Here is a 23716-nt window from a genome sequence, read left to right on the forward strand (position 1 = left end):
TAGGCTCTCGCGATCTTCCTTTGAAAAATTCACTTTTTCGTCACGGGATGCGTTTGTGCCGCTTTCCGAATCGTGTATTCTACTTTGTGCGAGAAAAAAATTTGTCGATACACCGTGCGTATCGTACTTCGAATGGAAATAGCGTATCACGGTTTAGGAAGATAAATGCGAGTATCGTACGTCGCGCGAAAAACGTATCGCAGTTTGAATGAAAAATGTATCACCGCGGCACAATCGTCGACAGACTTATCGCGCTATCGCGTGAATCATTCGATTTCTTTAGAATTTTTTACTCTGCCGCAAGCAAACACGAAGATTCTTTTCACCGATAAGATAATCTTAGTTCACGCTTCGGAAGAATTTTTTTCGTCGTGGATCAATGGTTCACACGCTTTTCCACGTTTCGCCCCTCGGGGAATGTACCTAAGTGATCCAATCTGTACGGCGTATCTTAAAAATCGAACAGCTTCTTAAAAAGTCGTTCAACTTCTTGAGAAATCGTGTAGTTTCTTGCGAAATCGTGTAGTTTCTTCACAAGTCGTGCAGCTTATTTAAAAATCGTACGCGTCCCTAATAAATCGTACATTTTCCCAAAAAATCGTACACCTTTCCAAAAAATCATAGACCCTCTCAAAAAATCGTAGACCCTCCCAAAAAATCGTACACCTTCCCAAAAAATCGTAGACCCTCTAAAAAAATCGTAGACCCCCCTAAAAAATCGTAGACCCTCCCAAAAAATCGTAGACCCTCCCAAAAAATCGTAGACCCTCTCAAAAAATGGTAGACCCTCCCAAAAAATCGTAGACCCTCTCAAAAAATCGTAGACCCTCTCAAAAAATCGTAGACCCTCCCAAAAAATGGTAGACCCTCCTAAAAAATCGTACAACCTCGCAAAAAATCTTGGAGCCAGTAGACAATCTCCAGAGCCTGTTAAAAGATCGTAAAACGTGTGACAAACTCGGAAGCCTACAAACAGCCCTGTACAATGCATCGAAGCACTCTCGGAGCTCGTTAAAAAATCGTAATAGAAAATAGGCAAACTCGCGATACGCCACGAATTCGTAACAGGCGGTTCTTTTCGTGCGTCGATCGAAAGAAAGTTGGAAAGTTCTCCGCGTTCCGTTTGGCTCGTTCGATCGTCCGGGGTGGTCCCAGACACGCGGGGCAGACACCTGTGCGCATCCCCCGTTCTCCTGCGAATTAGTCGGAGCATTCGACCGGCCCGCCCCCGCGCGCTCACAGAGAGAGACCCGCAAATATAGACTCGCCGAGATCGAAGACTTCCGGGCCGTTGGTTTCGCCACCACCACCCCCGCGCGTTCCGTGTTTTCGCGCGCAGTTTCCGCCAACAAAGGCATCAAAGCGTTCGTTAACCGGCCCGCGCGCAGGAGTCGCATAATTGAAAAGACCGGTCTGGTCCATTATAACCTGGCCGCGCCGCCGTGCCACCCTCGAGAACCACTTTCCTCGGCTTTCACGGCTGTCGGGGCCGTCCCGGACCCGTCGAACGGAAAACAACCAACTCGGCATCGATCCGCTGTCAACGCGGCTCGCCTACTTTCCGCGGCGGGGTCCCCCCCCGTCGCCGCTTTTCCAAAAGCAACTTCCAGGATCCGCGCTGTCACCGATCGGAGAAACGTCGGAGATTCGAGGTGTCATCGTTCGATCGTCGACTTTTATGCGAGAATAGAAATTGTCGAGCTCGAACGCGTGGGAGAAATAACGAGGACGAAATTATAGCAGAAAATATAGATGCTAATTTCGTGAAGACTCGTCGCAGGATAACAGCTCTCTCTCTCTTTAAATTAAAATTATCAACTTTTATTCTAACATAATATTCTTTGATTTCACGATTTTTCCTTCGTCATCCCTTTAAAAGCGAGCTTACGAAAAGCGCCAACTTTGAAAAAATGTCACGACTTCGCAAAATTTTTTTCGAAGATGCCGTTTACAGAGAAATAAAGTTCAATACGTCCTCTTTAATCTGAAAAAAACGGAACATGGCTGCGATTTTTTTTCGCGAAGTTACAGCACTTTGAAGTAACCCTTGCACATCGACCATGCGCAGGTCCGATAACGTCGGTGACCGTCGTGCAGGGGTTACTTCAAAGTCTCATAACTTCGTGAAAAAAAATCGCAGCTCGGTTCCGTTTTTTTTTAAATTAAAGGGAAAAGATCGAACTTTATTTCTCTGTGAACCGCATCTCGGAAAAAAATTTTCGAAAGTCCGTGAATTTCGTCGAACTTGACAATTTTCACAGTGACAAACATGGCCTCGCATTCGAACGCGTCGCTATTATATAATATAAAAAACAGATAATCGATTTATAAAACCGTGAAGCTATCCTCCGCGATCTCCCATAGAGCCCGCAGACCGGTCTCGGCCGTTAATCAACGCGTCGGTAACGCAACGAACAAGTTAATCGGAGTCCGAACGACGCGATGCGTGTCGCGTTAAATTGGAATCCCGTATTTTTCCCATGCGGGCGTGCGCGCGGGGACACTGTCAAACCTGTCGCGGGGGGGGGGATTGCCGGTGTCCCTGACAGACACTCGAGTGAAACCGGCGGCCCCGTTTCCCGGTTCGTGAGAAACTGGAAAGACCGTCGACGGTCGCTGGAAACGGCGCGGCGGGACAATGAAACGGGGCGAGAGAAAGAGAGAGAGAGAGAGAAAGAGAGAGATAGAGAAAAAAAGAGAAGCGTATCGCGATTCGTATTCGCGACTGGCAAGCCGCGGGTTTCCTTATCAAGATCTATCAGAGCGCTGCCATGGCTGCCATAAGCCGTGCGTGTCGGCGAAGCGTGACGGCCGCGGCGGCGCCGCCCGTTTCGATCGCACATTTTCCGCGATTCTCACGGAAACGATAGACCGATTCTTCCGCTCGTTTTCTATCTTGTCTATGCAGCTGAAAAGAGAACTAGGATACCACGTATCGGTGTGCCGACGATTAAACTGCGGATGTTTACGCGCTCTTGTAAAATCGCGTGGTTACAATTTTAATTGGCTACGAATTAATTTAAAACGTCGTTGCACGAATTTTGATTAGCGAAATGAAATGAAATAGAATAGAATAAAATATACAGGGACGATATATCATTACCGGTCATTTGTTGTTACGTTATTCCGGCTAAGTTTCGCGAAATCCGCGGTCTATCGGCAGCCGAATTTCAACGAGACTTCCCGGGGAGGTTGAATCCAGCGTCTCGGAGATGTTCTTCGTCCCGCGACGCTCCAGAATTTCTCCCAATTATCAAAACTTGCGAGCGCAGTTGGAACTCTCGCGGGGAGGCTTTCGTCTAAAAGCAACGAAAACGGGGCAATCGACGAGCGAAATAATTCGCGTGCGATGCCACCTTGCCGATGCGAGATACGCGACGATATAAAACATGGTCGACAGAAGTAAGTCACGGGAACGGAAATTCGCGGGGATCCTTCTTGCACCGTTGATCGCGGACGGGCACCGGGTGCAGCGTCTGTTCTTTCGGCAAGCAATTTGCTATTTTGCAGCGGGGCGGATCGAAGCGAGAGAGAGAGAGAGAGAGGGGGGAGAGCGCGACGGAAAGAGAAACGAGGAAACGCGTTTCGGAATGAAATCGGCGTAGCCTATCGAACCGGCCGGAATGGCACGCATGGAAATTGGATTAGTGTGTCAGCCGCACGCGCCGCGTACGAGCTATGCACGATGATCGCGATCGCTATCGAATTTTCGAGGCGAGACGACCGCGGTCTCCTCGTCTTAATTGCTCGCTATTAATCGGCGACCATGGATTTTCTGTGACAATCCGGTTGCCAATCGAACGGACCCGCGGTACCCGTGATACAATTATTACAGCGTATACAAAAGTTCTTAATTCTCTGGAAATTATATTCAATGACATTTAACCCTTAGCGGTCCTATGTCGAGTCACACTCGACATAGATACGAACTCCAATGTTCATCGATAGACTCTATACTACCATCATACTTGGTTAAAAGTTAATCAATATGCACTGTCATTTAGCTGGAACAATAATGACGTATGGAAAAGAAATACCTTTCACAAGGAAATCACGAAAATTAAGGATTCGACAAAATTCAAAATAAACGCTACCATGCGGATAAGCGGCTCGCGAAATCCGCGCGAACCGCAAAGGGTTAAAGTTACGAATAATTCTAAAGATAAATTAGATAAGAAGAAAATATGAACATGGAGAAGAATTTTTCTAGCTGGCCGGCAAATAAAAATAAATGGAATACAGATAAGTGAAACAGAGTTGATCGAAACGAAACTAGTTAAGAGTATCTATGCAATCGAAGGATAAAAAGCTGGTTCCCTAACCGAAGCAAAAATATTCTGTCACGTTCCCGTCGCGAGTACTCGCTTTGGGTCTAGCGCTCGCGATAAGATAGTGGCGAGAGGCGCGCCGACGTCGATAACAAGGTGGAACGTAGGAATAAATGGAAACGCAGCGGCGCAATTGTGTGCACAAGCGGTTCCCCTTTAATCGTTCGCCAAACAAGGAGAACCGCCTAGAACTTGCACGATATAGCGATAATACGATCTTCACGGCTCTCTGGCCCGTTACTCATCGATCTTAGACAACGCTAAAATTAGTTTCAATCGACGCCGGTTCAGCGGTGCTACCGATCCCGCGGTTGAAAAATATTCGCGCGACACGTTCGAGATAAATTGCAACGGGAGAGACCTTCGATTCGCTCGAACGGACGCTTTTCGTAGAATGTTTAACCTTTTCGATACGGCAGGATTTTGCGCGAATAAAGTTTTTCGTAACTGAATTACGATTTTCTCTTAATATATATTTTCTCCGGATATCTATATATAGTACTAATAACATATATTATTTTCTTAATATATTGTATATACACACTTTCACTTTAATTGTTTGCTTTGATAAATAATAAAACAATTGAGTAAAGCACGAGCCATTCGCGAAAGCCACTATAGCGGCGCGTAGTATCTAAAAGGTTAATTGGACGTGAGTAGAGTTCAGAATTTATGTACTGCATTATTGTTAGCGTTTTATAACGATTTTTTAATCGTTTCGTTGCCGAGCATTTACTGGGATTTTTAAACATCTCGTTTTCAACGTGTTTGTTGCATATTTAACTGTGTCAGCCATTTTGAAGCGTTTTATAGAATATTCAAGTATTTTCTGAAACTCGGATAATTTGTTGGATTGTTAAATATTTCAAAAAATGTTTAAGCAAGTATTTGGTAGCATTTTACATGATTTTCGAGCATTCTATCGCACCTTTAAACGTTTTATCGCGTCTCCTGCGTAGAACCCGGTCTCGTAACCCGACCAATACGATTTTTATCTTCCTTGGGACGTAACGTAGTACTCCGCCGTGCGGCACGAGTTTTCCTCGTACGCAATATTAACGAGGCAGTCCGCGTAGCAACGATTTGGAGCAACACGCGATAAGAGATCACCGATTCTCGCGGCCTACAGAAAGCAATCGCAATTAAACGGTGCTCCGCGTGCGTGTCGGACGATTCGTCTTTCGATACGTAGAAATGTACCTATGTACGTATGTACGTGTATACGTGTGCACGTACGTACGTTTCTATGCAGTCGGAACGAGGAAACGCGCGCGGCGTGCGCTCGATTTTCGCGGTCGGAGAAATCGAGGATCTTGGATTTCGCGGGTTCGGCGGCCGTGCGATTTTCCGGATATCCGGCGAGAAACGCCGCCGAGAGACCGAAACTCGCCCGGCCCGTTCACCCACGACACTGAAAGTTACCGTCTAACAGAGAAATCGGCAGTCTAGAAAAGACAGTCGCCGTTTCACCGTAACGAATCGCGCTTCTCCTCGTGCTCTCGATCTTTTGCGGACGAAAGCATTTTCCGTTTCGTTTTCACGGCGCATCGAACGCGTCTCGAGCAATTATTTTCGCATCAGAGACAATGCATATTTGTCCGTGACATGTATTAGATCATGAAAAAAGACGATAGATTTTTATTTTAGTTTCGGCACATTTTTCGTCTTTCCACTCGCTTCTTCGAAATTAAAATATAAATCGCGCGAGATCTGGATAAAAATAATAAAATGGAAATAAAATAGAACTGATAAAATAAATGCAAAGTAAAATATAAGTAATAAAATAGATGTAAAATAGAACGTTCGTTCGAAACAATGTCGGAGATTTTTCCGGCGGCGGTCTAGCGACGCATGAAATTTCGAGCGAACGGAGCAAGAAGAAGCCGGGCGAAGGGCCTTAGGGCCCCGGCTCCGGTTCATCGACCCGTCCGCGTCCGGCCGCTTCTTTCTCGGCCACCTTTCTCTCGACGTAGGCGCACTTGGTCCGAAGGCGGGGTACGTTTTTCGCCGTCTGGCGACGTCGTGCAACGAAGAAAGTGCAAGGTTCGCCGCGGATGCTGGCTTCTCTGTCACGGAAATGGAAAGTCGATCTTGCTCGTTCTCGGAAGTTTGGTCGACTGGCAACGCGCCAGGTGAACTCGGTCAAGGAAAAGTTACCGGGCCACCCTGCCGCGCGACGCCGCGATTTTTCCCTCTTCTCGTTTTCCGTCGGCCGATTTTTCCCTTTCGTTCGCGCGACCAGAGAACCGAAAATCACCGCGACGCGTCGCGACGCCGGGAAAATCGTGGCCTCGTGTTTAAGGGTTTTCTTGTAACCCCGTCGTTAAAACCTGTCCGCCATTTTATCGCTACGTTTACGATCGAACGGGTCGCGGGAGTTAATCGAGCCTGCCGAAAATTAAAGAACGCGATGTGTAACGGTAGTCTCCCCGGAAATTGTTTCCCAAAATGATTGCGAATTGCATCCCCTGAACAGAAGTAATGAATTTTACATCGTAGATAATATTGTTGTGGTTCTAGAATAATTTTCACAAATATTCCGTTGATCTAGAATTTTAGAAAAATTATTATAGCAAATTCTAACCTCACAAAACCTAAGCATAACATTTTGGAAACATATATAATTTCTTAGATTACTTTTCTAAAATCGTAGATCACTAGACAGTTCTACAACCACAATTTTATTTTTTATCATTATTCGAGAGAAGCAAAAATTAATTAACGCGAAGAATTGTTACAAATTACAGCTTTTTATTATTCGCCACAGTGTCGTCGTTCCGAGTACGAAGGTATAATCGCTGTTAACAGCGGACTCGCCGCTGATTAAAGTAAGCTCATTATCGGCCGAAGCTCCGTGTAATTATTAAACGATTAAAATCCGCGCGAGCAAAAACCTTTGTCCACGTTTCCCAGGACGGCGGTTTATTAATCATTATTCCGAACTATGCGAGGCTCGATGCGCGGCGATCGCTTTCCGATAACGCAAACCTGTTCCGAGGAGACTATTACCGATAATTTCGACGCCGCAGAATGCTGGAAACAACGACGAACTTCTGCGTTGCAGTTTCGACATATTCTGCGCTCCCCATGCGCTTCCTTTAACACCTCGAATACCGTGCCAGAGATCTCAATCGTGTCCCACAAAATGTTTATTTCGCGAAGCCTAATTTTCTAAAATTAATTTCGTTACATTCGTTTCATTAAATTCATTTCATTAAATTCGTTCCATTAAATTCCTTCCATTGGAGTCGCTTTATTAGATTCACTTTTATTAGATTCGTTTCATTAGATTCACTTCATTAAATCCATTCAATAGAATTCATATTTCGCAGAGTTCATTTTTTAGTATTCATTTTTTAGAATGAATTCCATAGATTTAATTTTATAAAATGAATTTCATAGAACGAACTTCGTTTAATAAATTTCACAGAACGAACTTCATTTAATAAATTCCATAGAACGAATTTCATTTAATAAATTTCATACAATGAATTTAATTTGATAAATTTCATAGAACGAATTTCATTTAATAAATTGCATACAATGAATTTAATTTGATAAATTTCATAGAACGAATTTCATTTAATGAATTGCATACAATGAATTTAATTTGATAAATTTCATAGAACGAATTTCATTGAACAAGTTTCATAGAACGAGTTTCACAGAACTAATTCGACAAAATTAACGACGACAGAGCGAATTTCATAAGCGTATCTCGTTTAATCGAATCGAAATGGAAAATCGAGGGTGGGCGACTCGTATTTTTCCGGTCGGAAGGAACCGCGCGGATCCGAAGGAGGTCGTGTCAGAAACGAGATCCGTGTGAATGCATCTTTCCCAGCGGCTCTTCTCTCTCTCCTCCGCTTCCCGCGGCTTCCTTCGTTTTTTCTTCTTCTTACACAACGGGCCGGCGTCACGCTCGCGCGGCAGAATAATCGTCGATCCTAAAGCCGGTCGTTCTCGAAGGACTCGACGCCGCGGCGGCGAACACGCACACACGGAGATTAATCGGCGCAGAATTAAAACCGGTTCTCCGCAACGCGACGATGCCTCCTCGAAACGAACCGCGCGCGGTATCGCCGATTCCCGAACCGGCTGAATCGTTCCCTCCGTAGCGTCGCGAAATTCGGCTCCGTCGCCGTCGTCGTCGACAACAACGGAAAGGATTGTTCCATTCTCATTCTCGATCGCGTAGAAACTGGTCCGCTACCACTAGCAATCTCCGCTCCACATTCTTATCCCGGCGCGACAGGTGAAATCAGGGTTCCCTCGGCGATCGTGAATCACTGTGCTGCAGGCTCGTTCCGTTTCCATGGTGTCTCGATCAATGGACAGCGCGTGTTGGATGCTCGACGAGGATCGGACATTTCTCTGGTGAATTGTTGGTAACGTTGTTTCCGATGTTATTTGAAAAACTAAATTAATGAAATAAATTGCACTAAATTATTTAAATGCATTTATTAGTATTAATGTATATTCACGTTTTCGTTCGAATTATTATTAAAATTATATTTAGAATTAATTATCTAGACAGAATTTTATACATTCAAAATCAAATTTTTTTTAAATTGCACACAGTGAAATGACTCGGACAATTTAAAGATACTGTCGTATCGTACTAAATGTATTAAAATTATATCAAGAACATAAATGTCTATGCAGTTCCTATATCTTGTAACAAGTGCAAGCAATTTTGATTTCGCATAAAAGTCGCAGACCGATTACGGTTCGCGTCGATATCATCGCGGACGCCGGGCGATCGTCGATAGAAATCACAACCGGAAATCATCGAACAGTATCGCTGAAAATAATTGATTGTCGGACGTGTAGCTGCGCACCAGTCATTCTCCACATCTTTATTCATCCGTCCGTCGCATCGAGAACGCGCGACTAATCTCAGCGCGAAACCCGCGCACGTTTTCCCGAGTTACGATCTCTCTGATCGTTTCGAGAATCGACTTTCACGAGTTCGCGAACCGTCGCGGAAAAGAAAAATCGCCTGTCCTTTAGCGCTCGAAGCAGCGATAATTTATCGTGCGTGTGTGTCATACCGGAACTGTAAATCAATTTTTAAACTCGTTTTCGCTGGAGAACGGCGCGACGATGATTTATGCCGTTCGATTCGTTTCTAGTGGAAACTCTCGTTCTAAATGTTCTTCAAAATTTAGCCCAGGTTTAAACGATCTTAAATGTAAAAGCTGGAGAAATCTTTTTATGTATTATTACATAATTCCATTGTATTTATTATTACAGTTAGTGTTTATTGGGCGAGATTGTTATTAAAATAATTTAGAGGTTATAATATAATTCTGTAGTATAATGATATAAATGATACTATACTATTTATAATGTAATACTAGAAGTATATAGTATTTAAATAAATTATAAAATTGCTATATAATAATATAATAATAATTATATAGCAATTTTATAATTTATTTAAATCATTTCGGCCCATTCAGATGACATTTTGGGACGCGTAGAAAAATTTTCGAGAACACGATGTCGCCGATTATTCGCGACTGCTTCCGAAAGGGTCGCATCCCCCTGTAATCCGAACAAACGAATTGTTCTTCCGCCGCGAGCGAGCGCGCACAACGAGGTGCAAAGATCGCGCGCATTGTCCGTTCGAAATAATAGGAATTCGCGGAGCGTTTACCGTGATTCCCTCGCCGTTTTCCATGCTCGCGAAGCTCCCCCAAAGGGTTCGCGTCGCGAGAAACAATGGCGCGCAGCCCTCGCGGCGTGTATACCTTCTACTCAGGTGGGCCCGTTTCGTTTCCTTTGCCGCTGCGAACCTTCTCTCTGTGGAAAGCCAGCGCCCGGTGAGCTCTTCTCTCCGCGCGACCGTCTCCGCGAAATAAAGAAACGCGGAGGCTGCTGAAGCACCGCGGAAAAAGCGGACACGCGACGAGGAGGATGGCCTCGTCGTCGAGTGTCAGGTGTCAAGACCCTGAAACCTCCTTCGCAGCGGGAAGACTATACCCGAGATGAAGACGCGGTGACGGAACAAGGTCGATTTTTGCGATTTGTGGGTCAGCCGGTTTCGATACTCCCGTTCAAACTGTTCAAAGCGGCCGCCGACTCTGTTGTTCCGTCGTTTTCTACTCGACAGAAGTTCGGCCGTGTTGTCCATTGCGCTCGATTTTATTCGCGGACTTCTGTCGACGTGCTTTTTATAAACGATTCCCGCGTACCGGACCCTTGCAAGCACCGTTCGAAACGATTACGCGAAGCAGCATTATTTGAAATAATTATTTGAAATAATTATTTGAAATAATTATTTGAAAGAATTATTTGAAAGAATTATTTGAAAGAATTATTTGAAAGAATTATTTGAAAGAATTATTTGAAAGAATTATTTGAAAGAATTATTTGAAAGAATTATTTGAAATAATATAAATCGAAAGAATTATTTGAAATAATTATTTGAAATAATATAAATCGAAAGAATCATTTGAAGTAACACCCTTCGAAATAATTAAATTCCAGAAATTAAAATTCCAGCAATTATTTTACTTTTATTTGAAACATCGTTCATCTGAAACATCGTTCATTTGAAACATCTTCTGCTCTCGTTTCAAACGGGGTTTCTTTTTGCCGTCGTCTCAAATGATATTCTGCCGAGGTCAGCGGGAGATTATCGGCGATCGTTGGCCGCGAGGAGATTTCGCGTCGGACCAAAGCGGAGGAACGCGTCCGTCGTTCCTGCAGCACCCGCGGGAACCGGGAACGTACGGTCGACCGTGGCGATCCTGGTGCGCGCCGGCTAATGAATCATTAGTGGTCCTGTTACTCCGTTAATGCCTCTTAGCCTCGGCGAGTCTGTTCCATATCCGGTTGGGCCGGGAGCAGTCGGAGAGCAGACCGAAACTCGTCGTACGCGTAGAATCATGGGACGCGCGCGGCTTTAGGGATCAAGGAGCCCGTTGCAATCCTGTTTCTGCATCTTTATTCTCGATGGACTGGCTCCTCGCGTCCGCGTCTCTGCCGGAGACCGATCCTCCGTGCTTGGATCTTCGATCATTTATTACCTGCAGCTTCGAGCAGCCTTCAAGACGTTGCAAATTGCATTGAGATATTAAGACTTGCTTGGGAATATTAAAAAGAGCGTAGAAATATTAGGAGCTGCATGGGAATAGTAAAAATTGCTTAAGATTATTGCTAGCTGCATAGGAATAGTAAAAATTGCATAGGAATATTGCTAGCTGCATAGGAATAGTAAAAATTGCTTAAGAATATTGCAAACGGCATAGGAATATTAAAAATTGCGTAGGAATATTGTAAACGGCATAGGAATATTAAAAATTGCGTAGGAATATTGCAAACGGCATAGGAATATTAAAAATTGCACAGGAACATTGTAAACAGCTTTAATATTGTAAAAAGCCCGGAGGGTTGGTCGAAGACCCGTGGACGAGCGTCTCGGTGCTCGAAATGCATCTCAATCGAGAGCAATTTACGTACGAGCCGCAATTGCTTTCAGCTGTCACGTTTATTGCTTCTTCGCCGCAAGTCATCGCGCGGGTCGAGCTTCGCTCTAGTTCCCGTTGGATTTTTAAGAACCGTTACCGAAACGATCCGACGACAATCTCCGCGAACCGCGGCCGTCACCGTCGATCTTGCATTATAATTGCGGCAGAGTTTAAAAAATTAATCGACGTACCTTCGACTACTACTATTCGTATAACTATTTCGAAGTAAATTCCGTCAAATGATTAATTTTTCTAGCGCGAACGGCGTTACTATAACAAGAATAAAGTATCGAATTTTCAAATATGTTGATTGTAGGAAATTAAATATATTGGAAAATGTAGAAATTAAATTCGGATGCAGTAGATACGGATATAAATGGTATACTGTGTGTAATAAAGTATTCTTCGAATTAATATAGTCAGATTAAGACGATGCAAGGTTATATAAATGATACAAAGAATATAAAGTAATGCGATAAAAATATACTAAAATATGCTGGAAAATGAAATAATACAAAATGCTAGAGATAACCTAAAACTTGGTGCTGGAAACGACGAGCGTTTTAAAAAATCGTGCCAGTCCGGAGGAGATCGGTTCTCGGAGCAAATTCTGCTCACTGAATCGGTGAGCAGGCGCGGTTGGTTCTCTGCAATTCGACTGGAATTGCTGAACACGGCTGTGGCGTGCGCGCCGCGACATTCTGGTCACGTAGTGGTGCTCGAAACGTGCGTTATCGTCCTCGAAAAAATAATATATATCGCGCGTGTTCCTTGAGACCGGCGAGAGCGTTCCGCGTCGGATTCGTGCGTACCCCAGAAAAGAAACTGTGTGTACGCTCTCGCGACGACATTCGTCGGTATACTCGAGCAAAGTCTGTCGTCGGTCGATTACGCGGATCCTGTTGAAAGTCCGTGAAACCGTGCGTTGCCTGGCGCGACAATGAATATCCCGATTAACGGGGGACCGTGAGCGGAGCGGATACACAGACGGCGAGGTTACTCGCGCGTAATCGCTCGTGTTCTCCTCGCGGATAAAGATCTGGTTCCCGGTACCTTTCTCGTAAAATCGGCTGACCCTCGGTCATCGAATCCGGTTATCACCTGCTCGAAAGTCTTCCTGGTTCTGTCGAATCGAACCCGAGTTCCAGCGTGCTTAACTCTTTTTTAATAGCATTTGTTCCGCACGATGCGGTGATAACAGCTCTTCGCAACGTTGTTAGAATTTCTTGATAATATCTTGATAATTACTTGATAATATTTCGATAATTTCCTGATCATTTCTTGACAATGTCTTGATAATTTCTCGATGACAATTCGACAATATCTTGATAATATCTTGATAATATCTCGACAATTTCCTGACAATTTCTTCCTAATTTCTCAATAACGTCCGCATCGTATCTCAACAATTTTTCAATTGTACCAAGATAGATCAGGAAATATTACGAATCACATTATCAATCGATTCGTCACAAAGTACTGAATCAGTCTATCAACAAGCGCGACAACTGTGCAAAGCGCGCCGAGCGTTTCGCATAACACCGTCGGGAACAATTGATGATAAGGTGATTACGAGTGTCGTTCTTGCTGGTGCAAACGGGGTTAACAACGACGTGTCGACGGAAATAGAAACGTTGTTGCATCGAAAGGGACTTGAGAACTTCATTGAGAAACAATTCGCCGGTGTGATAACTGCGAAGTAGTTTCATGCGCGCTGACCCCCCCTCCTCCTCCAAATCGTGCGCGCTGCACGGAACAATTGATGATAAGGTCATTACGTTTCATTCTTCCTTGCCAAACAAATAGGTTAACTGCACGGTACGGGAATAGCAGCTTCGACGCGTCGAAAACCGCATTGTCGCATTACGTATCGTACAACTGTTTATCCGTTTTGTAACTATTTTCGACAATATTCTAGCATTTCGCGCTGTGTAATTATCATTTAATTTGCAATTGTTCGCCGGGAAAATTGAAGCAATTAATACAGTATTATTTTATATATGAATTTTGTATATGAATTTTATCGATGATATTTAAGTACTTATTATTGTTCTGTTATTTATTCTGCAGATATTATAGTCAAAATATGGGTTCTTTTTATTTTGCAACTATTTTCGATTTTAAGGGGATTACATCGGAGTAGGTTGAGCGTATTACGCGAAGGGAACCCGAGCGGGTTTCGTCCGAAGCTGAACGAACGGGTTGGGGTCTCGCGAGGCCAACTCTGAACGATAACCTCGCGGGTATAGTGAACGGTGACGTCATGCGCCTGCAACAGCCTCGGCATCGAGGTTCAAACGTCTCGAGACTGCGCTCGAGTCGACCCGTCTCGTCGTCGGGTTCCCCCTACCAGGCCACAACCTGTTCCAAGGCTCCCCGTCCCGTCGGAGCTTGCCTCGCGAACCTTCTCCGCTTCCGAAAAGCTTCGAGACGATTCTGGACTCTCGTTAGATTTCACGGCAACAACGATATCATTTCAAATAGCGGACGGATTGAACGCGCGGCAGGGGGCTCTCGCGTCTTCGAATTAATTCCAAGGAAACAATCGACGCCAGCGAGCGGAAATTTTGTAGACTCGTTTATGCAGGCTTGAAATAACTATAGAAATTTTTATGAGGCGTTTCGATAAAGATTATGGATGCTGCGAAGCATAAATTAACAGAACGCCGTGGATAACGAATCATCTAAGCGGATCGATCGAATTTTTTTAATATCTACCAGAATTTTCGGTGAAAGCTTTTATAAAAATTTGTGCAATTACTTGAAACCTGTACAAAATAAACGCGCAAACTCCGGAGTCGATAGATTCGCTCGTTCTCTCGAAATTAATTCCGTAATCTGCACCCCTCGCGCGTCGTTCCTTCTCCCAACGTCTCCCTCGTTTCGCTATCCGTGTTTCTCCTTCCGGCAATTTCGTTCCACCGCGAATTCCGCAACAAGAAAATTCCCACCAATTCTTTGAACCATATACAAATTACCCGGAACGTTACGAAAGAATCGGCAGCTTGTGTTCGCGGAAAAAAAATCGCGAAGGTGAGGCGCCTTCCAGCCGGTCATCGATGCGTTCATCGAGAAAAACGATCGTTGATATGCACCGTCTTAACTGCGTCTTCGTGGCTCGTGTTGAAGGTCACGGTTAAGCGAGAGACTGCTCCGTGGAAAATCTCTGTTGCGCAACGCTCCGAAATGTTCCGAGAAATCGTTGCGGCGCACGGAACGAGATTGTAATTTTCTTGTCTCGCGAGCTCGGAAATCGGCCGCGACGCGGCGCTACGGGATCGCCGCCGGTTTCCGATCGCCTTACGTAATTCCATCCCAGAGCTTTGTCGCGTATACGCGTGTTTTACCTTTCCAGCCGCGTGGATCGCTCGCGCCTCGATCGTCGTCGTGGATCTCGGCGGATCTAGAACCGGGTGGGGGGTCGAGTGGGGACCGTGAATGGATCGCGATCGGAATACGTCGATAACGATGACTAACCCCGCGTGAGTAAGATGCGACCGCGTGACGAGGAATCCGTCGCGGATCCCGCGATCGCGATCTATAGCGGCGAAAATCGTCCGATACGGTCGGCCAGTCGACGGAGAAATGATTAGACCGCGGTTCCCGTTTCGTCTTGTCAATTGAGATCGCGGGAGCCATTAGATACAATTATCTGCGGTCTTTGTTGAAAAATTAATAATTCAATTGCTCCTGGCTACGAATTTATAATGCATTATATAACATATTAGCACAATATACTATTTTACAATACCCTATACAATAAAACAATATGTCGCCCAAGTAGTACATAAAAAACTAAAAAAGAAAACAATTGACAATATAAACAGAAAAGAAGCGATAAAAGATTAAGCGATCGAGATATTAAAATAACGAGAATACAGACAATAAAATAGCACAATACAGTACCTGGTTGATTACACCAAACAAAAGCAGATAAATAATAAAGACCGATAGGAAAAGATTAAAGAAATTTTCCTCGTATTATTTAACGACTGATATTTCAACTAAATAGAATCGTTCTCCTGCAGAACGGTGTAACAAAGGACTCGAACAAAACGCGTTAGACGTCGTTCACGAGTTTTCTCACAATTATCGAATCGACTTTGATTCTGCAGAAAGATCCGCGCCGCTTGAGAATCGTGGCGCTCCTTATCGCGCCACCTCTCGCAGTCTAATAATTGCGCTCGCGCGTCATTGTTCTCGAACGAGCGGGTCTCTCTCGTTAAGAACACGTTTGAATTTTTATATGCCCGACGGAACTTCCTCCGTCCCATATTTCTTAACGAAGCGAGGCAAATGAGTAAAAGCAAACAGGGCCGACGACGGTCGTCTCCAACGAACGTATTAAATATTTGCCCCGGGTCGGTTCGAGGAAACGGTCAATTATCCGCAGCTGGCGACGACGTTTTCCGACGGCCGTTTCGTCGCACCTATTTTTTTTTGCTAACGTCGGCCGAACACGTGCACGTCGAAGTGCGCGACGGGTAAATTCGACCTCGAGTTAACTATATCACGATAATTTGTCTTTAAGACTTCGCTTTAATTATACGGTTAATATTAATTAATTAACCCTTTGGCACGGCCGTAGTATTTCGTTAGACGTGCATTTCTGAGGAAGTATAGTAAAATATTCAAAATATTGAAATCTATTGCATTAATCCAATATTACTTGAAGTGAACGATAATTTCAAGCTTTTTTGTTACAATATATAACATAAATATTACGCAATATATAATTAATCAAATTTAATAATAAACGGGGACGAAATTTGATCTTGACGCCTATTGGCGCCTACAGTACCGGGAAGCCATGTTTCGGACGCCAATAGGCGCCAACAGTAGTCAAAGGGTTAAACGCTCAAAGTAGACCGCAGAACACAATACAGTGACTGAATTAAAAAGAAAATAGTACGAATTGCGTTGGAAGATTTCTGAAAAATTTTTATTTTAATTAAAAGAGACGTCTCTTGAGAAAGGACGTTGTAAAAACGTAAATATTTTTTCACGGAAAAATCGAACAATGGCAAATCGACGCGTCCGCTCTCGAACGAACCCTCGAAGCCGGGTGTAGGATTTCTGTCGGACGTTTGACGGATCGGAAGAAAGGGAAAGCTCGTGAAAGGGGGGTGTGTCTCGTCGTTTCGAGTTTCGAGAGAATGTCTGATCCATCGGGGGGACCGCCTCGACGCCTCGTCCGGTTTGATATTCAACGAAGGGGGGGACTCGATGACTAAGAGGCCACGTAGGCGGAAACAAATCATCAGCCTTAAATTGATATCACGCTTGTTCCACGAGATAGTCGTTCTTATCTTCGCCGCGCACACGCAGCAGTTCTCGCGAATCAACCGGCTCCCCGCGGCACAGCATCCTTCGATACGGATTTTTCTTCGGACGTCGTGAACATCCAGAACGATTTCCGCGCACTTCAATCTCTCCCGCTCGATGACTCGCAGTCCCGTTCAAAGTTACATCGCAGCTACCTGTTTTTATTCCATCGCTCGCGTTCGTTTCATCGCGTGTCTTCAGCCAATTATTTATTTTTATATAATTATCTATTTTTATATAATTGTCAATTTTTCTGTAATTGTCCATTTTTGTATAGTTATCTATTCGCGTATATTTGTCTATTTTTAATTATCAATCTTTATCCATTTTTATTTTATCATCATTTTCAATTTAATAATCCATCGACAGCGAGTTTCGGCGAGAATTGCGAGACGCAAGGTGCTTTAATAATTCTTAAAAAATTATTATTGCAACAATTTACACAGAATCGGCAATATTCCAGTCTATCCAGCCGCATTCTCATTGCACACTGCGGCATCCATATCGAATGCAACGTCTTCAGACACGGCGAGATTTAATCGGATCATTGTCGCTTGAGAATAATAGCCATAGAAAAATTTCCAACGCACGATTTTACTATGCAATTAATGTCCTCCACGCGGCTAAACAAAGCGTCCATTAATTTCGCAACTCGCCGAAGAAAGCCGCGAGAGCGACGCGCGCGATCGCCCTCGAGTTCACGTTCGAGACCATAACAGAACTCTGTCGTCGAGAGCGCCGAGGCGAATCCAGGCCTGGAACAATTCGCGGTTTCATTCGATCAGGTACGTCGACCGAGATAACATCGAGAGGAGGAAAAAAAAGGAACGGTTTCTCTGTTCCAACTGTCGCGTCTTTATGCGAGCCGGAATTTTTCTAGGAAAGGGAGCAACCGGCGCGAGTGCCTGTTTGCCGGCGTGATCGCTGACAGATGACAGTGAGCGTCGTTGATGGAGATGACGCCATTCCTCGTTACGGTCATTCGCGTCCCCGTAATAATTACGTTAGTTCTCGAGCAGTTGCTCGCGCCGGTGCTGCTCATCTTCGCTCATGTGGATCGCGAGTGGTGTCTGGGACCGATCGATCATCGCCGGCCGATCACTTCCTGATCCGCTCTCGATCCGTGACGAGGCTGCGCGACGTCGTTCCACGATCGAAACGGGTGTTACCGGTTTCCCGCGGGATTCCGGGACACCTTTTTTTATCTTTGTAGAAAATCCGGGAGGAAAAGATTTCCACAAGTTTCGTGGAACATTAACAATGACATAGGATATTAGAATAGCAGTAATTTAATTACAGTTTCGCAGAATATTGTACTATATATTACGTTATTATATTTTTGATATATCGACATGCATGTTGCAGGAATATATGAAATGACGCAAGGACAAATAATATTATAACATGTAATAATAATAATAGCAATATAATATCAATAGTATTTATTTCAATAAATATTCCCCCGGGCTTACAACGAATACCCGGGGGTATACTTATTGAAATAAATACTATTATAATATAATAACATGTAATAATAATAACAATATAATATCAATAGTATACTACAGTATTATATAATACATATATCTTTACATAAGCCCACGGAAGATAAAAAAAATATACACAAGTCTCCAGTAATATTATAACGAACACTATCATTAACAAATAACAATACCATAGATAGGAATATTATTAACAAACAGCGAACGTGAACGACGTAATCGCGATATCGATTCGACGAGCACCGCGGTTCGCTTCGCGCGAAATGACCCGGTTTTCCGGAACGCGTCGAACGACGACACGCGTTATCAGCGCCGCGGAATGCGCTTCGTGCCCCGCGGACAGCCTAATCGATGCGGTCGGACGATCGCGAGCTTCGGCGAACCGTGTGCAACGCTGCCGCCCGGTGTGTTCTCGCTTCTCTGCGTTTTGCGAAACGAGCGCGAGAATCGGGAGAGGTCGCCGGAGAAGGACCCCCTTCCCCCCTTCCCCCCCCCGTTCGGAAATTCGCGGACGCGCGTGCACGGCGCGAGAGAAACGGGCACATCCTGCGCAACAATTTCTCGTACTATTGCGTCGGCATCGTTTACGCGGCGGTCGCTTTCCACTCGCGAGATACTTTTCCGCGGTTTTCCGCCGCCGAGAGGAGTTTCTCATAACGGACGGCCAAGTGGAACGCGGGGACTAGCGATGTTAAGTAAGACGGAGTAGTCGGATTTTCACGCGAGCTGAAACCGGTGATGCGAATTTCGGGGGGTGGCGGATGAATTTATAGCGGATTGAATTTAAGCACGAGACCATTAACGTAGTCCGTCGGGAACATAGTTTAAAATTTATCTGAACTTCTCTCTGGTTTCATTGGATTTTGGCTCATTTTTCATTTCTGTCATGGGTTGAGATTTCCGAATTTTATTAGATGTTGTAGGTGTTGCAATTTAATATAATTTACCAGGTCTTAAAGTAGACTCTTCCAGCTTGAATTTAAGCACAAGTTTATTAAAGTAGTCCATCGGTAACATAGTTTAAAATTTATCTGAACTTCCCTCTGGTTTCGTGGAATTTTGACTAATTTTTCGTTTGTGTCGTGGGGGGAGTTTTCCGAATTTTATTAAATGTTCTAGGTGTTGCAATTTAATAGAATTTACCAGGTCTTAAAGTAGACTCTTCCAGCTTGAATTTAAGCACAAGTTTGTTAAAGTAGTCCGTCGGGAACATAGTTTAAAATTTATCTGAACTTCTCTCTGGTTTCATTGGATTTTGGCTCATTTTTCATTTCTGTCATGGGTTGAGTTTTCCGAATTTTATTAAATGTTCTAGGTGTTGCAATTTAATATAATTTACCAGGTCTTAAAGTAGACACTACCAGCTTTCAGAGCACAGGTATATTCAAATAGTTTATAGGGAATATTGTTTAAAATGCGTCCAAAGTTTGCTTTGAAACCGTTGAATACCTCTTGCCAGAAAACTAGGTTTCTTTAGCTTTTTCTGCAAAGTGCTCGCCGGTGTTCTATTTAATCTTACTTACTCTATTTTAAAGTACACTCTTTCAGCTTTAATTTAAGCACCATAGCATGAAATCACCCCAACAGGAAAGTCGCTTAAAATTGATCCGAACTTCCCCTTGAAATCGTCGAATTTTCGCTGATTTTTGTCACGGGTCGAGTTGTTCGAATTTTTCAAAGGACGGAAGGTATTTCAATTTAGTTCTCAGTCACCCTATTTCAAAGTACATTCTTCCAGCTTTCATTCGAGCACCGTGGCATAAAATTAGCCCCGCGGGAAGTTACTTAAAAGTGGTCCGAACTTTGAGATCCTCGAGTTTTTGACGATTTTTTATTTTCGTCGTGGGCTAACCTTTTTTTCTTATTTTTCAAAGGGTTCGCGGGTACTTCAATTTAATCTCATTTACCAGGTCTTGAAGTAGACTCTACCAGTTTTTATTCGAGCCGCGCGGCATAAAATTAGCCCGGCGGGAAAGTCGCTTAAAAACCATCCGAACTTCCCTCTTAACCGTCTCTTTCGATTTCGTCGATTTTTCCTCGAGTTTCTTCCACGTTCCACGGTATCCGGGCACCTCCAATATAATCTCTACAACCCCGTCTTAAAGTGGACACATTCAGCTTTCATTCAAGCCTAGACACATTAAAATATCATGTCGGGAACTTATCGAAAATATGAACCACAGGCAGCGAAACCGTGCACCGCGATCGTTCCAGTAGAAATCGAAACGCACTTTTCCCGGTATCCCGACGACCGTCGCTTTTAATTAAAAAAAAAAGCGATCCGAGAAAATCTAACGAAGAGCATCCGGTGCACGGAGTAATAGCCGTTGCCGCGGCATAACGAACCGGATCGGTCGCGTTGCACGGGAAGAGACGGGGCGACGGTTCCGAAGGCACGCATCCGCGAGAGATCGTTGCCGCATCGTTTAACGCTGGGCTAGCACGCGACCGCGTTCCTCAGGATGCGTGTGCAACAGCAGCAGCAGCAGCAGAGCGCGCGCGGGTTGCACCCAGGATGCTCGCGTGCAGCTGCGCGCGCGCGGCGCAAAAAACTAGACAGGGGGACCCACCGAAAGAGAGGACCCGCATCCTTCGGCCGCGCGAATGAAATCCACGTCCTCCGAGTTCTTCCCGTTTTTCCGACGCGCGGACGTGGGAACGGAACGGTACGCGAGGCCTAATTATCGGTGCGTCGATCTGCGGTCGAAGTGCTCTGCCCGCCTCGCGCCTTGCCTCGCGCCCTGCCTCGCGTCGCGGCGAGTTCTTATCGGGACGAAACAATGGCGCATCCTCGGCGGGCACGGACAATGAGCTTCCGGTGTGCGTTTCGCGCGCACGAACCGACATCTCGAGCAGCTCGCGTTTCGATACGATCCGATCCGATATGTACAGGGTGTGCCGAAAGCGACTCGCAAACTGGAGCCCTTTGGATCATTCGAAGCAACCTTTTTCCTTTACGAATATCTCTTCCGAGGCATCTTTCACGAATTATTTAACAAATACCCGACATTTTTATCTTCTGCTTCTTTATCGTCTATATTATTTTAAATTACTCATCTGATTTAATCGGGAAATATTGAAGACCTTAAGATATCTTAAAGATGATTTAAAGCGCCCCGAACACTGTTTTAATACCTAAAACAAGACGTCTTAAATCCGTCTAGTTCAGGCCTAAAATGGACGTCTTTCATGCCTCCGATGCTTATTGTCCCACGTATAAACTTAACGCGACCGCAAATGGTTAAAACAGCGTAGTTAGGAAGTCACGATCCCCGGGCGATTCCATAAACGTGCTATTCTCAGGACGACGAGAGAAATTTCGTTCTCGTCGTTTCCGTCGGTTTCCATAGCGTTCGCCGGCGGCGACGGTGGCCGGCCCTGCGCGCAGGGCACAAAAGAATCGGTTTGAAATGGAAACTAACGAAGGGACAGGAGAGGCCGGGCTCTCTATGGGAAAGAATGCGAAACACACGGGATCGTTGACTCGTATGCACGCGCAACAAGCGTTTGTCGTCCTCGGGAAGCGGCGGAGGGTCACGTCGCGAGGCAGCCGCGCGGGAATTCCTCGATGTTACGCGACGAGCGTAAGGGGCCGACCCGTGCAGCCAGCCTACGGTCCCGATTAGTCAGCCGACTAACTCGTTAAAGGCGTTACCCTGATCGAATTAAGGTCGAACGAGAACGAGACTTTTCTCGCCGGGATGAACCGCGGGCCCCTCCGGCCCCGTTGCTCGATTAGCTCTCGTCGTCGTCGTCGTGCCCGGCTCTCCGTGTCGCTCGTACGAGTCCCACGCGTCATCGTTTTCCCACAAACGACTCGAACGTCGTCGCCTTCCCAACCAGGTGGGGGTCGATTTAATCGTGACGAGAAACCTCTCCGTCTCGTTTAACGAGCCTTTGAATCTGCCGATCCTTGACCTTTTTTATTCTAATCCCAGCTAGAATGATTGCAATTACAGTTACTCATCGTACAAAATTAGAGTTCGTTTATTTTATTTTTCAATCATTACCTCACCCTTTTACATAAACAATATATTATTGCGATATATATTTAAACTTGAAAAAAGAATTTTCCTTCTTATTGCATATCGTGTCACCGTTCGTTCATCAATTAATTACTGAATTTCAACCAACGTGACAGTTATATATAAATTTATTATCCTTTACGTAAAGGTTTATAATAATCGAATAATTTGTTCTCTTTCAATATCGGCCACTTTTCGTTTTTCTGCGAAATAGTTTTCGGGAGAAATTGATTGTGATTATTCGACGGGGATATTTTTCTGGCGATCGCCAGTCGAAGAGTTACGGGGCTGCGACCGATAAAGAGGTCACGGTTATTTCTAGAACGATACCGCCTATACCTAGCTAGCCTGCACGGGGTTCGGGTGCTGGAGAAAATCGATGAGCTTTCGCCCGGAGCTCGTGGGAGGACCAGCTTTTCGCGCGCGGCCAGACTTATCTCCTCTGAACGCCGCGTACGGCAGATGGCTTTTTCCATGTTATATTATCGTTGCGTTTCATTCGCGTGTCCGGAATGAAATCCTATCCTTCGCCGGCTTTAATCTTAATCCGAATCTGAGCTGATGGGACGCCGGTCCAGGGGTCTGCTTGTCCTCTGCGCGCGTCGTTTGATATTGTCGCCAGACTCGATCTTCTCTTTCGTCGTATTTTTGAAACTAGTTGAAACTAGTTGGGATAATTTTTTAAGGGATGAAAGTAGACACTTTTAGCTTCAATTTGAGCTAATTTTTGTTTAAAAATTTCCGTGGGAAGATTATTAAACATGGACGCGAAGTCACCCATAAATGTCGATATTTATCCTTTCGAAGCAGACTTCGGATTTTTTGATTTTACGGTGCGACATCGCGAATATTTTTTGAATCTATTGTACTCGGTTAAAAAGTAGACTCTTCCAGCTTGAATTTAAGCACAAGTTTATTAAAATAGTCCATCGGGAACATAGTTTAAAATTTATCTGAACTTCCCTCTGGTTTCGTGGGATTTTGTCTGATTTTTCGTTCCTGTCATGGGTCGAGATTTCCGAATTTTATTAAATGTTCTAGGTGTTGCAATTTAATAT

Source organism: Augochlora pura, chromosome 5, assembly GCF_028453695.1.
Source record: "Augochlora pura isolate Apur16 chromosome 5, APUR_v2.2.1, whole genome shotgun sequence".
NCBI lineage: Eukaryota > Metazoa > Arthropoda > Insecta > Hymenoptera > Halictidae > Augochlora > Augochlora pura.